This window comes from Schistocerca gregaria, chromosome 3 (assembly GCF_023897955.1).
Source record: "Schistocerca gregaria isolate iqSchGreg1 chromosome 3, iqSchGreg1.2, whole genome shotgun sequence".
Lineage (NCBI taxonomy): Eukaryota > Metazoa > Arthropoda > Insecta > Orthoptera > Acrididae > Schistocerca > Schistocerca gregaria.
Window position 1 is genome coordinate 30,256,658 of NC_064922.1, and position 14,590 is coordinate 30,271,247.

Consider the following 14,590-nt stretch of genomic DNA (forward strand, 5'->3'; position numbering starts at 1 on the left):
AATGACTCCAGATGTGCATCGGAAACTACTACTGGTCTTCCAGGGAATGATCAAAGCGTAGACTGTTTGAAACATTACTCCCATGGAGGAAAGTGCTCATGGTGACTGTTGTACTCAATCCCGATGCAATTTCTGTGTTTCAACAACACTCTGATATTCCACAGATTACAGAATGCCTCCAGATGTGCATCGGAAACTACTACTGGTCTTCGAGGGAACGATCAAAGCGTAAACTGTTTGAGACATTACTCCCATGGAGGAAAGTGCGCATGATGACTGTTGTATTCAATCCTAATGCAATATCTGTGTTTCATCAACACACTGATAGTCCACACATTACAGAATGCCCCCAGAGGTGCATCGGAAACTACTACTGGTCTTCCAGGGAACGATCAAAGCGTAAACTGTTTGAGACATTACTCATATGGAGGAAAGTGCCCATGGTGACTGTTGTATTCAATCCCGATGCAATTTCTGTGTTTCATCAACACTTTGAAGGTCCACAGATTACAGAATGCCTCCAGATGTGCATCGGAAACTACTACTGGTCTTCCAGGGAACGATCAAAACGTAAACTGATTGAGACATTACTCCCATGGAGGAAAGCGCGCATGGTGACTGTTGTATTCAATCCCGATCAATTTCTGTGTTTCATCAACACTCTGATAGTCCACAGATTACAGAATGCCTCCAGATGTGCAGCGGAAACTGCTACTGGTCTTGCAGGGAACGATCAAAGCGTAGACTGTTTGTGACATTACTCCCATGAAGGAAAGTGCGCATGGTGACTGTTGTACTCAATCCCGATGCAATATCTGTGTTTCATCAACACCCTGATAGTCCACAGATTACAGAATGCCTCCAGATGTGCAGCGGAAACTGCTACTGGTCTTCCAGGGAAAGATCAAAGCGTAGACTGTTTGTGACATAACTCCAGTGGAGGAAAGTGCGCATGGTGACTGTTGTATTCAATCCCGATGCAATTTCTGTGATTCATCAACACTTTGAATGTCCACAGATTACAGAATGACTCCAGATGTGCATCGGAAACTACTACTGGTCATCCTGGGAACGATCAAAGCGTAGACTGTTTAAGACATTGGTGCCATGGAGGAAAGTGCGCATGGTAACTGTTGTATTCAATCCCGATGCAATTTCTGTGTTTCATCAACGCTCTGATAGTCCACACATTACAGAATGCCCCCTGATGTGCATCGGAAACTACTACTGGTCTTCCAGGGAACGATCAAAGCGTAGACTGTTTGAGTCATTACTCCCATGGAGGAAAGTGCGAATGGTGACTGTTGTATTCAGTCCCGATGCAATTTCTGTGTTTCATCAACACTTTGAAGGTCCACAGATTACAGAATGCCACCAGATGTGCACCGGAAACTACTACTGGTCTTGCAGGGAACGATCAAAGCGTAGACTCTTTGAGACATTACTCCCTTGGAGGAGAGTGCGCATTGTGACTGTTGTATTCAACCCCGATGCAATTTCTGTGTTTCATCAACACTTTGAAGGTCCACAGATTACAGAATGCCTCCAGATGTGCATAGGAAACTACTACTGTTCTTCCAGGGAACGATCAAAGCGTAGACTGTTTGAGACATTACTCCCATGGAGGAAAGTGCCCATGGTGACTGTTGTATTCAATCCCGATGCAATTTCTGTGTTTCATCAACACTCGGATAGTCCACAGATTACAGAATGCCTCCATATGTGCATCGGAAACTACTACTGGTCTTCCAGGGAACGATCAAAACGTAAACTGATTGAGACATTACTCCCTTGGAGGAGAGTGCGCATTGTGACTGTTGTATTCAATCCCGATGCAATTTCTGTGTTTCATCAACGCTCTGATAGTCCACACATTACAGAATGCCCCCTGATGTGCATCGGAAACTACTACTGGTCTTCCAGGGAACGATCAAAGCGTAGACTGTTTGAGTCATTACTCCCATGGAGGAAAGTGCGAATGGTGACTGTTGTATTCAGTCCCGATGCAATTTCTGTGTTTCATCAACACTTTGAAGGTCCACAGATTACAGAATGCCACCAGATGTGCATCGGAAACTACTACTGGTCTTGCAGGGAACGATCAAAGCGTAGACTCTTTGAGACATTACTCCCATGGAGGAAAGTGCGCATGGTGACTGTAGTACTCAATCCCGATGCAATTTCTGTGTTTCATCAACACTCTGATTGTCCACACATTACAGAATGTCCCCAGATGTGCATCGGAAACTACTACTGGTCTTCCAGGGAACGATCAAAGCGTAAACTGTTTGAGACATTACTCCCATGGAGGAAAGTGCGCATGGTGACTGTTGTATTCAATCCCGAAGCAATTTCTGTGTTTCATCAACACTCTGATAGTCCACCCATTACAGAATGCCCACAGATGTGCATCGGGAACTACTACTGGTCTTCCAGGGAACAATCAAAGCGTAAACTGTTTGAGACATTACTCCCATGGAGGAAAGTGCGCATGGTGACTGTAGTACTCAATCCCGATGCAATTTCTGTGTTTCATCAACACTTTGAAGGTCCACACATTACAGAATGCCTCCAGATGTGCATCGGAAACTACTACTGTTCTTCCAGGGAACGATCAAAGCGTAGACTGTTTGAGACATTACTCCCATGGAGGAAAGTGCGCATGGTGACTGTTGTATTCAATCCCGATGCAATTTCTGTGTTTCATCAACGCTCTGATAGTCCACATATTACAGAATGCACCCAGATGTGCATCGGAAACTACTACTGGTCTTCCAGGGAACGATCAAAGCGTAGACAGTTTGAGACATTACTCCCATGGAGGAAAGTGCGAATGGTGACTGTTGTATTCAATCCCGATGCAATTTCTGTGTTTCATCATCACTTTGAAGGTCCACAGATTACAGAATGCCACCAGATGTGCATCGGAAACTACTACTGGTCTTGCAGGGAACGATCAAAGCGTAGACTCTTTGAGACATTACTCCCATGGAGGAAAGTGCGCATTGTGACTGTAGTACTCAATCCCGATGAAATTTCTGTGTTTCAACAACACTCTGATATTCCACAGATTACAGAATGCCTCCAGATGTGCATCGGAAACTACTACTGGTCTTCGAGGGAACGATCAAAGCGTAAACTGTTTGAGACATTACTCCCATGGAGGAAAGTGCGCATGGTGACTGTTGTATTCAATCCTAATGCAATATCTGTGTTTCATCAACACACTGATAGTCCACACATTACAGAATGCCCCCAGAGGTGCATCGGAAACTACTACTGGTCTTGCAGGGAACGATCAAAGCGTAGACTCTTTGAGACATTACTCCCTTGGAGGAGAGTGCGCATTGTGACTGTTGTATTCAATCCCGATGCAATTTCTGTGATTCATCAACACTTTGAATGTCCACAGATTACAGAATGACTCCAGATGTGCATCGGAAACTACTACTGGTCATCCTGGGAACGATCAAAGCGTAGACTGTTTAAGACATTGGTGCCATGGAGGAAAGTGCGCATGGTAACTGTTGTATTCAATCCCGATGCAATTTCTGTGTTTCATCAACGCTCTGATAGTCCACACATTACAGAATGCCCCCTGATGTGCATCGGAAACTACTACTGGTCTTCCAGGGAACGATCAAAGCGTAGACTGTTTGAGTCATTACTCCCATGGAGGAAAGTGCGAATGGTGACTGTTGTATTCAGTCCCGATGCAATTTCTGTGTTTCATCAACACTTTGAAGGTCCACAGATTACAGAATGCCACCAGATGTGCACCGGAAACTACTACTGGTCTTGCAGGGAACGATCAAAGCGTAGACTCTTTGAGACATTACTCCCTTGGAGGAGAGTGCGCATTGTGACTGTTGTATTCAACCCCGATGCAATTTCTGTGTTTCATCAACACTTTGAAGGTCCACAGATTACAGAATGCCTCCAGATGTGCATCGGAAACTACTACTGTTCTTCCAGGGAACGATCAAAGCGTAGACTGTTTGAGACATTACTCCCATGGAGGAAAGTGCCCATGGTGACTGTTGTATTCAATCCCGATGCAATTTCTGTGTTTCATCAACACTCGGATAGTCCACAGATTACAGAATGCCTCCATATGTGCATCGGAAACTACTACTGGTCTTCCAGGGAACGATCAAAACGTAAACTGATTGAGACATTACTCCCTTGGAGGAGAGTGCGCATTGTGACTGTTGTATTCAATCCCGATGCAATTTCTGTGTTTCATCAACGCTCTGATAGTCCACACATTACAGAATGCCCCCTGATGTGCATCGGAAACTACTACTGGTCTTCCAGGGAACGATCAAAGCGTAGACTGTTTGAGTCATTACTCCCATGGAGGAAAGTGCGAATGGTGACTGTTGTATTCAGTCCCGATGCAATTTCTGTGTTTCATCAACACTTTGAAGGTCCACAGATTACAGAATGCCACCAGATGTGCATCGGAAACTACTACTGGTCTTGCAGGGAACGATCAAAGCGTAGACTCTTTGAGACATTACTCCCATGGAGGAAAGTGCGCATGGTGACTGTAGTACTCAATCCCGATGCAATTTCTGTGTTTCATCAACACTCTGATTGTCCACACATTACAGAATGTCCCCAGATGTGCATCGGAAACTACTACTGGTCTTCCAGGGAACGATCAAAGCGTAAACTGTTTGAGACATTACTCCCATGGAGGAAAGTGCGCATGGTGACTGTTGTATTCAATCCCGAAGCAATTTCTGTGTTTCATCAACACTCTGATAGTCCACCCATTACAGAATGCCCACAGATGTGCATCGGGAACTACTACTGGTCTTCCAGGGAACAATCAAAGCGTAAACTGTTTGAGACATTACTCCCATGGAGGAAAGTGCGCATGGTGACTGTAGTACTCAATCCCGATGCAATTTCTGTGTTTCATCAACACTTTGAAGGTCCACAGATTACAGAATGCCTCAAGATGTGCATCGGAAACTACTACTGTTCTTCCAGGGAACGATCAAAGCGTAGACTGCTTGAGACATTACTCCCATGGAGGAAAGTGCGCATGGTGACTGTTGTATTCAATCCCGATGCAATTTCTGTGTTTCATCAACGCTCTGATAGTCCACATATTACAGAATGCACCCAGATGTGCATCGGAAACTACTACTGGTCTTCCAGGGAACGATCAAAGCGTAGACAGTTTGAGACATTACTCCCATGGAGGAAAGTGCGAATGGTGACTGTTGTATTAAATCCCGATGCAATTTCTGTGTTTCATCAACACTTTGAAGGTCCACAGATTACAGAATGCCTCCAGATGTGCATCGGAAACTACTGCTGTTCTTCCAGGGAACGATCATAGCGTAGACTGTTTGAGACATTACTCCCATGGAGGAAAGTGCGCATGGTGACTGTTGTATTCAATCCCGATGCAATTTCTGTGTTTCATCAACACTTTCAATGTCCACAGATTAAATAATGACTCCAGATGTGCATCGGAAACTACTACTGGTCTTCCAGGGAATGATCAAAGCGTAGACTGTTTGAAACATTACTCCCATGGAGGAAAGTGCTCATGGCGACTGTTGTACTCAATCCCGATGCAATTTCTGTGTTTCAACAACACTCTGATATTCCACAGATTACAGAATGCCTCCAGATGTGCATCGGAAACTACTACTGGTCTTCGAGGGAACGATCAAAGCGTAAACTGTTTGAGACATTACTCCCATGGAGGAAAGTGCGCATGGTGACTGTTGTATTCAATCCTAATGCAATATCTGTGTTTCATCAACACACTGATAGTCCACACATTACAGAATGCCCCCAGAGGTGCATCGGAAACTACTACTGGTCTTCCAGGGAACGATCAAAGCGTAAACTGTTTGAGACATTACTCCCATGGAGGAAAGTGCCCATGGTGACTGTTGTATTCAATCCCGATGCAATTTCTGTGTTTCATCAACACTTTGAAGGTCCACAGATTACAGAATGCCTCCAGATGTGCATCGGAAACTACTACTGGTCTTCCAGGGAACGATCAAAACGTAAACTGATTGAGACATTACTCCCATGGAGGAAAGCGCGCATGGTGACTTTTGTATTCAATCCCGATTCAATTTCTGTGTTTCATCAACACTCTGATAGTCCACAGATTACAGAATGCCTCCAGATGTGCAGCGGAAACTGCTACTGGTCTTGCAGGGAACGATCAAAGCGTTGACTGTGTGTGACATTACTCCCATGAAGGAAAGTGCGCATGGTGACTGTTGTACTCAATCCCGATGCAATTTCTGTGATTCATCAACACTTTGAATGTCTACAGATTACAGAATGACTCCAGATGTGCATCGGAAACTACTACTGGTCATCCTGGGAACGATCAAAGCGTAGACTGTTTAAGACATTGCTGCCATGGAGGAAAGTGCGCATGGTAACTGTTGTATTCAATCCCGATGCAATTTCTGTGTTTCATCAACGCTCTGATAGTCCACACATTACAGAATGCCCCCTGATGTGCATCGGAAACTACTACTGGTCTTCCAGGGAACGATCAAAACGTAGACTGTTTGAGGCATTACTCCCATGGAGGAAAGTGCGAATGGTGACTGTTGTATTCAGTCCCGTTGCAATTTCTGTGTTTCATCAACACTTTGAAGGTCCACAGATTACAGAATGCCACCAGATGTGCACCGGAAACTACTACTGGTCTTGCAGGGAACGATCAAAGCGTAGACTCTTTGAGACATTACTCCCATGGAGGAAAGTGCGCATGGTGACTGTAGTGCTCAATCCCGATGCAATTTCTGTGTTTCATCAACACTCTGATTGTCCACACATTACAGAATGTCCCCAGATGTGCATCGGAAACTACTACTGGTCTTCCAGGGAACGATCAAAGCGTAAACTGTTTGAGACATTACTCCCATGGAGGAAAGTGCGCATGGTGACTGTTGTATTCCATCCCGATGCAATTTCTGTGTTTCATCAACACTTTGAAGGTCCACAGATTACCGAATGCCTCCAGATGTGCATCGGAAACTGATGCTGGTCTTCCAGGGACAGATCAAAGCGTAGACTCTTTGAGACATTACTCCCATGGAGGAAAGTGCGCATGGTGACTGTTGTATTCAATCCCGATGCAATTTCTGGGTTTCAACAACACTTTGAATGTCCACAGAGTACAGAATGACTCCAGATGTGCATCGCAAACTACTACTGGTCTTCCAGGGAATGATCAAAGCGTAGACTGTTTGAAACATTACTCCCATGGAGGAAAGTGCTCATGGTGACTGTTGTACTCAATCGCGATGCAATTTCTGTGTTTCAACAACACTCTGATAGTCCAAAGATTACAGAATGCCTCCAGATGTGCATCGGAAACTACTACTGGTCTTGCAGGGAACGATCAAAGCGTAGACTGTTTGAGACATTACTCCCATGAAGGAAAGTGCGCATGGTGACTGTTGTACTCAATCCCGATGCAATTTCTGTGTTTCATCAACACCCTGATAGTCCACAGATTACAGAATGCCTTCAGATGTGCATCGGAAACTGATGCTGGTCTTCCAGGGAAAGATCAAAGCGTAGACTCTTTGTGACATAACTCCCGTGGAGGAAAGTGCGCATGGTAACTGTTGTATTCAATCCCGATGCAATTTCTGTGTTTCATCAACGCTCTGATAGTCCACACATTACAGAATGCCCCCTGATGTGCATCGGAAACTACTACTGGTTTTCCAGGGAACGATCAAAGCGTAGACTGTTTGAGTCATTACTCCCATGGAGGAAAGTGCGAATGGTGACTGTTGTATTCAGTCCCGATGCAATTTCTGTGTTTCATCAACACTTTGAAGGTCCACAGATTACAGAATGCCACCAGATGTGCACCGGAAACTACTACTGGTCTTGCAGGGAACGATCAAAGCGTAGACTCTTTGAGACATTACTCCCATGGAGGAAAGTGCGCATGGTGACTGTAGTACTCAATCCCAATGCAATTTCTGTGTTTCATCAACACTCTGATTGTCCACACATTACAGAATGTCCCCAGATGTGCATCGGAAACTACTACTGGTCTTCAAGGGAACGATCAAAGCGTAAACTGTTTGAGACATTACTCCCATGGAGGAAAGTGCGCATGGTGACTGTTGTATTCAATCCAGAAGCAATTTCTGTGTTTCATCAACACTCTGATAGTCCACCCATTACAGAATGCCCACAGATGTGCATCGGGAACTACTACTGGTCTTCCAGGGAACAATCAAAGCGTAAACTGTTTGAGACATTACTCCCTTGGAGGAGAGTGCGCATTGTGACTGTTGTATTCAATCCCGATGCAATTTCTGTGCTTCATCAACACTTTGAAGGTCCACAGATTACAGAATGCCTCCAGATGTGCATCGGAAACTACTACTGTTCTTCCAGGGAACGATCAAAGCGTAGACTCTTTGAGACATTACTCCCATGGAGGAAAGTGCGCATGGTGACTGTTGTATTCAATCCCGATGCAATTTCTGTGTTTCAACAACACTTTGAATGTCCACAGATTACAGAATGACTCCAGATGTGCATCGGAAACTACTACTGGTCTTCCAGGGAATGATCAAAGCGTAGACTGTTTGAAACATTACTCCCATGGAGGAAAGTGCTCATGGTGACTGTTGTACTCAATCCCGATGCAATTTCTGTGTTTCAACAACACTCTGATAGTCCACAGATTACAGAATGCCTCCAGATATGCATCGGAAACTACTACTGGTCTTGCAGGGAACGATCAAAGCGTAGACTGTTTGAGACATTACTCCCATGAAGGAAAGTGCGCATGGTGACTGTTGTATTCCATCCCTACGCAATTTCTGTGTTTCATCAACACTTTGAAGGTCCACAGATTACAGAATGCCTCCAGATGTGCATCGGAAACTGATGCTGGTCTTCCAGGGAAAGATCAAAGCGTAGACTCTTTGAGACATTACTCCCATGGAGGAAAGTGCGCATGGTGACTGTTGTATTCAATCCCGATGCAATTTCTGTGTTTCAACAACACTTTGAATGTCCACAGATTACAGAATGACTACAGATGTGCATCGGAAACTACTACTGGTCTTCCAGAGAATGATCAAAGCGTAGACTGTTTGAAACATTACTCCCATGGAGGAAAGTGCTCATGGCGACTGTCGTACTCAATCCCGATGCAATTTCTGTGTTTCAACAACACTCTGATAGTCCACAGATTACAGAATGCCTCCAGATGTGCATCGGAAACTACTACTGGTCTTGCAGGGAACGATCAACGCGTAGACTGTTTGAGTCATTACTCCCATGGAGGAAAGTGCGAATGGTGACTGTTGTATTCAGTCCCGATGCAATTTCTGTGTTTCATCAACACTTTGAAGGTCCACAGATTACAGAATGCCACCAGATGTGCACCGGAAACTACTACTGGTCTTGCAGGGAACGATCAAAGCGTAGACTCTTTGAGACATTACTCCCATGGAGGAAAGTGCGCATGGTGACTGTAGTACTCAATCCCGATGCAATTTCTGTGTTTCATCAACACTCTGATTGTCCACACATTACAGAATGTCCCCAGATGTGCATCGGAAACTACTACTGGTCTTCCAGGGAACGATCAAAGCGTAAACTGTTTGAGACATTACTCCCATGGAGGAAAGTGCGCATGGTGACTGTTGTATTCAATCCCGAAGCAATTTCTGTGTTTCATCAACACTCTGATAGTCCACCCATTACAGAATGCCCACAGATGTGCATCGGGAACTACTACTGGTCTTCCAGGGAACAATCAAAGCGTAAACTGTTTGAGACATTACTCCCTTGGAGGAGAGTGCGCATTGTGACTGTTGTATTCAACCCCGATGCAATTTCTGTGTTTCATCAACACTTTGAAGGTCCACAGATTACAGAATGCCTCCAGATGTGCATTGGAAACTACTACTGTTCTTCCAGGGAACGATCAAAGCGTAGACTATTTGAGACATTACTCCCATGGAGGAAAGTGCTCATGGTGACTGTTGTACTCAATCCCGATGCAATTTCTGTGTTTCAACAACACTCTGATAGTCCACAGATTACAGAATGCCTCCAGATGTGCATCGGAAACTACTATTGGTCTTGCAGGGAACGATCAAAGCGTAGACTGTTTGAGACATTACTCCCATGAAGGAAAGTGCGCATGGTGACTGTTGTACTCAATCCCGATGCAATTTCTGTGTTTCATCAACACCCTGATAGTCCACAGATTACAGAATGCCTCCAGATGTGCAGCGGAAACTGATGCTGGTCTTCCAGGGAAAGATCAAAGCGTAGACTCTTTGTGACATAACTCCCGTGGAGGAAAGTGCGCATGGTGACTGTTGTATTCCATCCCTATGCAATTTCTGTGTTTCATCAACACTTGAAAGTCCACAGATTACCGAATGCCTCCAGATGTGCATCGGAAACTGATGCTGGTCTTCCAGGGACAGATCAAAGCGTAGACTCTTTGAGACATTACTCCCATGGAGGAAAGTGCGCATGGTGACTGTTGTATTCAATCCCGATGCAATTTCTGTGTTTCAACAACACTTTGAATGTCCACAGAGTACAGAAAGACTCCAGATGAGAATCGGAAACTACTACTGGTCTTCCAGGGAATGATCAAAGCGTAGACTGTTTGAAACATTACTCCCATGGAGGAAAGTGCTCATGGTAACTGTTGTACTCAATCCCGATGCAATTTCTGTGTTTCATCAACACCCTGATAGTCCACAGATTACAGAATGCCTCCAGATGTGCAGCGGAAACTGATGCTGGTCTTCCAGGGAAAGATCAAAGCGTAGACTCTTTGTGACATAACTCCCGTGGAGGAAAGTGCGCATGGTGACTGTTGTATTCAATCCCGATGCAATTTCTGTGTTTCAACAACACTTTGAAGGTCCACAGATTACAGAATGCCTCCAGATGTGCATCAGAAACTACTACTGGTCTTCCAGGGAACGATCAAAGCGTAGATAGTTTGAGACATTACTCCCATGGAGGAAAGTGCGAATGGTGACTGTTGTATTCAATCCCGATGCAATTTCTGTGTTTCATCAACACTTTGAAGGTGCACAGATTACAGAATGCCACCAGATGTGCATCGGAAACTACTACTGGTCTTGCAGGGAACGATCAAAGCGTAAACTGTTTGAGACATTACTCCCATGGAGGAAAGTGCGCATGGTGACTGTTGTATTCAATCCCGATGCAATTTCTGTGTTTCATCAACACTCTGATAGTCCACACATTACAGAATGCCCACAGATGTGCATCGGAAACTACTACTGGTCTTCCAGGGAACAATCAAAGCCTAAACTGTTTGAGACATTACTCCCTTGGAGGAGAGTGCGCATTGTGACTGTTGTATTCAATCCCGATGCAATTTCTGTGTTTCATCAACACTCGGAGAGTCCACAGATTACAGAATGCCTCCAGATGTGCATCGGAAACTACTACTGGTCTTCCAGGGAACGATCAAAACGTAAACTGATTGAGACATTACTCCCATGGAGGAAAGCGCGCATGGTGACTGTTGTATTCAATCCCGATGCAATTTCTGTGTTTCATCAACACTCTGATAGTCCACAGATTACAGAATGCCTCTAGATGTGCAGCGGAAACTGCTACTGGTCTTGCATTGAACGATCAAAGCATAGACTGTTTGTGACATTACTCCCATGAAGGAAAGTGCGCATGGTGACTGTTGTACTCAATCCCGATGCAATTTCTGTGTTTCATCAACACCCTGATAGTCCACAGATAACAGAATGCCTCCAGATGTGCAGCGGAAACTGCTACTGGTCTTCCAGGGAAAGATCAAAGCGTAGACTGTTTGTGACATAACTCCAGTGGAGGAAAGTGCGCATGGTGACTGTTGTATTCAATTCCGCTGCAATTTCTGTGTTTCATCAACACTTTGAAGGTCCACAGATTACAGAATGCCTCCAGATGAGCATCGGAAACTACTACTGTTCTTCCAGGGAACGATCAAAGCGTAGGCTGTTTGAGACATTACTCCCATGGAGGAAAGTGCGCATGGTGACTGTTGTATTCAATCCCGATGCAATTTCTGTGATTCATCATCACTTTGAATGTCCACAGATTACAGAATGACTCCAGATGTGCATCGGAAACTACTACTGGTCATCCTGGGAACGATCAAAGCGTAGACTGTTTAAGACATTGCTGCCATGGAGGAAAGTGCGCATGGTAACTGTTGTATTCAATCCCGATGCAATTTCTGTGTTTCATCAACGCTCTGATAGTCCACACATTACAGAATGCCCCCTGATGTGCATCGGAAACTACTACTGGTCTTCCAGGGAACGATCAAAACGTAGACTGTTTGAGTCATTACTCCCATGGAGGAAAGTGCGAATGGTGACTGTTGTATTCAGTCCCGATGCAATTTCTGTGTTTCATCAACACTTTGAAGGTCCACAGATTACAGAATGCCACCAGATGTGCACCGGAAACTACTACTGGTCTTGCAGGGAACGATCAAAGCGTAGACTCTTTGAGACATTACTCCCATGGGGGAAAGTGCGCATGGTGACTGTAGTACTCAATCCCGATGCAATTTCTGTGTTTCATCAACACTCTGATTGTCCACACATTACAGAATGTCCCCAGATGTGCATCGGAAACTACTACTGGTCTTCCAGGGAACGATCAAAGCGTAAACTGTTTGAGACATTACTCCCATGGAGGAAAGTGCGCATGGTGACTGTTGTATTCAATCCCGAAGCAATTTCTGTATTTCATCAACACTCTGATAGTCCACCCATTACAGAATGCCCACAGATGTGCATCGATAACAACTACTGGTCTTCCAGGGAACAATCAAAGCGTAAACTGTTTGAGACATTACTCCCTTGGAGGAAAGTGCTCATGGTGACTGTTGTACTCAATCCCGATGCAATTTCTGTGTTTCAACAACACTCTGATAGTCCACAGATTACAGAATGCCTCCAGATGTGCATCGGAAACTACTACTGGTCTTGCAGGGAACGATCAAAGCGTAGACTGTTTGAGACATTACTCCCATGAAGGAAAGTGCGCATGGTGACTGTTGTACTCAATCCCGATGCAATTTCTGTGTTTCATCAACACCCTGATAGTCCACAGATTACAGTATGCCTCCAGATGTGCAGCGGAAACTGATGCTGGTCTTCCAGGGAAAGATCAAAGCGTAGACTCTTTGTGACATAACTCCCGTGGAGGAAAGTGCGCATGGTGACTGTTGTATTCCATCCCGATGCAATTTCTGTGTTTCATCAACACTTTGAAGGTCCACAGATTACCGAATGCCTCCAGATGTGCATCGGAAACTGATGCTGGTCTTCCAGGGACAGATCAAAGCGTAGACTCTTTGAGACATTACTCCCATGGAGGAAAGTGCGCATGGTGACTGTTGTATTCAATCCCGATGCAATTTCTGTGTTTCAACAACATTTTGAATGTCCACAGAGTACAGAATGACTCCAGATGAGCATCGGAAACTACTACTGGTCTTCCAGGGAATGATCAAAGCGTAGACTGTTTGAAACATTACTCCCACGGAGGAAAGTGCTCATGGTGACTGTTGTACTCAATCCCGATGCAATTTCTGTGTTTCATCAACGCTCTGATAGTCCACACATTACAGAATGCCCCCTGATGTGCATCGGAAACTACTACTGGTTTTCCAGGGAACGATCAAAGCGTAGACTGTTTGAGTCATTACTCCCATGGAGGAAAGTGCGAATGGTGACTGTTGTATTCAGTCCCGATGCAATTTCTGTGTTTCATCAACACTTTGAAGGTCCACAGATTACAGAATGCCACCAGATGTGCATCGGAAACTACTACTGGTCTTGCAGGGAACGATCAAAGCGTAGACTCTTTGAGACATTACTCCCATGGAGGAAAGTGCGCATGGTGACTGTAGTACTCAATCCCGATGCAATTTCTGTGTTTCATCAACACTCTGATTGTCCACACATTACAGAATGTCCCCAGATGTGCATCGGAAACTACTACTGGTCTTCAAGGGAACGATCAAAGCGTAAACTGTTTGAGACATTACTCCCATGGAGGAAAGTGCGCATGGTGACTGTTGTATTCAATCCCGAAGCAATTTCTGTGTTTCATCAACACTCTGATAGTCCACCCATTACAGAATGCCCACAGATGTGCATCGAGAACTACTACTGGTCTTCCAGGGAACAATCAAAGCGTAAACTGTTTGCGACAGTACTCCCTTGGAGGAGAGTGCGCATTGTGACTGTTGTATTCAATCCCGATGCAATTTCTGTGTTTCATCAACACTTTGAAGGTCCACAGATTACAGAATGCCTCCAGATGTGCATCGGAAACTACTACTGTTCTTCCAGGGAACGATCAAAGCGTAGACTGTTTGAGACATTACTCCCATGGAGGAAAGTGCGCATGGTGACTGTTGTATTCAATCCCGATGCAATTTCTGTGTTTCAACAACACTTTGAATGTCCACAGATAACAGAATGACTCCAGATGTGCATCGGAAACTACTACTGGTCTTCCAGGGAATGATCAAAGC